Here is a 3307-nt window from a genome sequence, read left to right on the forward strand (position 1 = left end):
CCCATGGGAGGCCCCGTTAGCAACGGTAGATTACCTCCTCTGAGGGATTCCCGATCCTCCGAAAGAGACATCTTAATTTAGTTGCAATTGTAGTTTTGTGTGATATTTGTGATTAAATTTTTAGTTGTTTTATATTTTGAATGTTGTGGCGGTGAATTTTATCTTGGTTGATTTTAGTTTTAGTTTTGTTTTTGGTTTTGGCGCTGGCTGATCTGGAACACGAGACTCGACATCTAGCGGGATGTACGACCCTAGGCTCCATGGTGTATACTGATCTGTCCCCAGTGGGGCATATGGCTCATCCATCATAAAATCTAAAGTTTGAGACCCATTGGTGTTTGAGGTATACTATTCCAATGTACTAAAGCGTTGTAAACATAGGACATTGCAATCCAGGCATTCTACAAATGCCTATGTGGCTGATGTCCCTACAGGTATTTCAGCGTTGCACATCGGGCAACACTTGCATAAAACATCTGAAGCTGAAGGTGTCTCTGGCTCTGTGATGAACCCCGGTTCTTCATTTGTGGTGGGTAGGCTGGCAGAAGCTTCTTTCATGTCTGGATCATAAATATGCCCCTCAGGAATGGGGGTGAGTAAGTTGTTTGTCTATCTTTGACGTTTGTGTTCTTCTCGTAGAAAAGCCCTCTGCTTTTTGCGGTTGTCGTTCCTACGTTGCATCCTTCGAAGCAAAGCAGCTGACAGTCTTTCGTTATTAGCGACTACTAAGCCTCCAGCCGGTGTAACTACAATGGAGGGCAGACGACTGGGCCTTTCCATTGGATCTTTCTCTGTTAACATGTTCTTGTCTTTGTGTGATGCATTATCTTTGGCGGTCACCCTCAGCAATGAAGGCAATACCTCTTTATCTCTGCAGCTTACATTCATGAGAGGACCTTCGTAGTCCATGTCAATTGGGTTAAAATTTATATTGAAGTCTATGGTACCGCCTTGCTGCACCATCTCCTCATTTAGTGCGAGGCTCCAACCATCCGTGAAAGCAAAGATCAGCCACTGTCCCGACGTTCTTTTGCAGACGACATGAAAAATGTCAGTTGGTATAAACTTGGCATGAACAAGAACAAAAAAAAGTATTTATTGAAGTGAATTTTAGCTTATTTTAGTGAAATGAATTGTTTATTTATGTATGAATTTTGTTTAAATTTTTGTGGAACATTATACTCAAAAGTGGAAAGGAGAAAATTTGAAGTTTAAAAATTTTTCTCAAAATTTTCATTATATTGAGGTTAGTTACGAAATTTGGACCCGGTCATAGACATTTGGCCTCATAGATAACCCCAAAAAATATCAAAGTTTCAAAGTTTCAAAGCAAGTGAAGGCAAGCGGCATCAGGTTGTGTAATAGGTTCTCACCATTTATTAGTAACATGGGTCTTTCGCCTTGTAAGTCCACTAACTGGTAGGCTCCTCCTGTATAGACCTTTTCAACGACGAATGGTCCCTCCCAAGTTTGCTCAAATTTTCCACCTATTTTGCGGTTTGCAAGAATAGGCCTTTTGAGCACAAGTACGAGGTCACCAACTTTGAATGTCCTTGGGTGGACCAATTTGTCATGGTCTTGTACCATCTTCACCTAGTGAATCTTCAAATGTTGTTGTGCTTCTAATTGTGCTTCTAATCATTTTCCTTCAAGACTTTCCAATTCTTCAAGTCTGAGTTTTGCACTTTCTCCTTTTGTAAGTTGGTTGACAACAGCAACTCTAATAGACGGTGTCTGGACTTCTAGCGGTAGCACGGCCTCAGACCCGTACATGAGCATATAGGGGGTACACTAAGTGGGACTCTTGAAAGTTGTCCGGTAGGCCCACAAGGCTTCTAATAGTTTGTTGTGCCAATCCCTTTTGTTTTCGTTGAGTGTTTTCTTTAAAATCTGTACCAATGTTTTGTTGAAGGCTTCAGCCAAACTATTTTCTCTAGGATAGTAAATTGTAGAGTATCTTCAATCTATCCCATGTATTTTGACAAAATTGTTGATCTTTGTGCTTCTGAAAGCTATCCTATTGTCACAAATTATTCTTCGCGGTGCTCCAAAACAGTAGACATGTTGGCTTTTGAAAATTTGAAGGACGTGTTGTGCCGTAACCTCACGTAACGGTACTGCCTTTGCTCATTTGGAGAAGTAATCTGTAGCGGCAAGTATAAACCTGTGTTCTTGACCAAAGAAAAATATGTTTAGATTTTCATACCTATTTTATACTATTTTTAATGATATTACAATTTAAAGAAAGGTATTTTTGATGTTTTGTTGTAGGAAACATGAATAGGGTCAATGGAGCAAAAAGATGCAAAAAGGAGCAAATTTGGAGCGAAAAGGACCAAAATGTGGTGATTTGAACTAGGCTGCCGACGGTGCCCTTGACGCCGTCGACGGTGAGTTTTTCCTGAGGGTACAGGACAAAATTCTCCAGACAAATATTTTTTGCTTCGGCTCTGCTCAAATACCGTAGCCACATCTGATCGAACGATCTTCTGTAGAGGACATCACCCGCTAGAGCATATGACATAGAGCGTAAGACATGGCCCTCCTTGTGATGTAGTGTGCTTCAGACTTGTCTTCTGGTAGCTTTCCAGTATGCAAATATTCTATTAATAGCTTGTGTCAATCTTCACTGATGTATGCAATTGTATTTATTATTTCTTCTTTTCCAAGCTCGTGTAGAGTTTCAAGATCGATCTGAGACAAAACTTATTTTCCTTGCACTGTGATTTAAATGGAATCCTTCGGGGGACATGCCATTTCCTTAGCAAGTTTTGCTAGAGTGTCGGCATGGGCATTATCTCCCCTAGAAATCTGGTAGAAAGTCACATCGAGAATCTGTTCCAAGAGCTTCATCGTGTACTGATGGTATTATGCTAATCTTGGTATCAAAATTCTGTATTGTCTAGCGATTTGCTGGATGACGAGTTGGGAGTCACCATAGATGAAAATGTTTGTTATATCCATTGAAATTGACAATTCCAATCTGGTGATCGAAGATTTGTATTCTGCTTCATTGTTGGTAATCAATCCGGTGATTAAAGATTCATATTCTGCTTCATTGTTGGTGCACGGCTCCGTCAAGTGGTATGAGAACCTCAACATACCCTTATCTGTCGTAATAAAGATCAAACTGATCCCTGCTTTGCCTGGCTTTTTTAGCTGACGAAGCGCCATCGAAGTACATCTCCCAGCATTGCGCACTGGATAATTCCAAACTAGAGAATTCCATTTGTAGTACTTGCTTGTCTGGTAACTCATCGTTGAGAGAGGACTCAACTGGCAGCGGGTGGGCATCGCGAAAGGCTGC

Source organism: Phalaenopsis equestris, unplaced genomic scaffold, assembly GCF_001263595.1.
Source record: "Phalaenopsis equestris unplaced genomic scaffold, ASM126359v1 Scaffold224087, whole genome shotgun sequence".
NCBI lineage: Eukaryota > Viridiplantae > Streptophyta > Magnoliopsida > Asparagales > Orchidaceae > Phalaenopsis > Phalaenopsis equestris.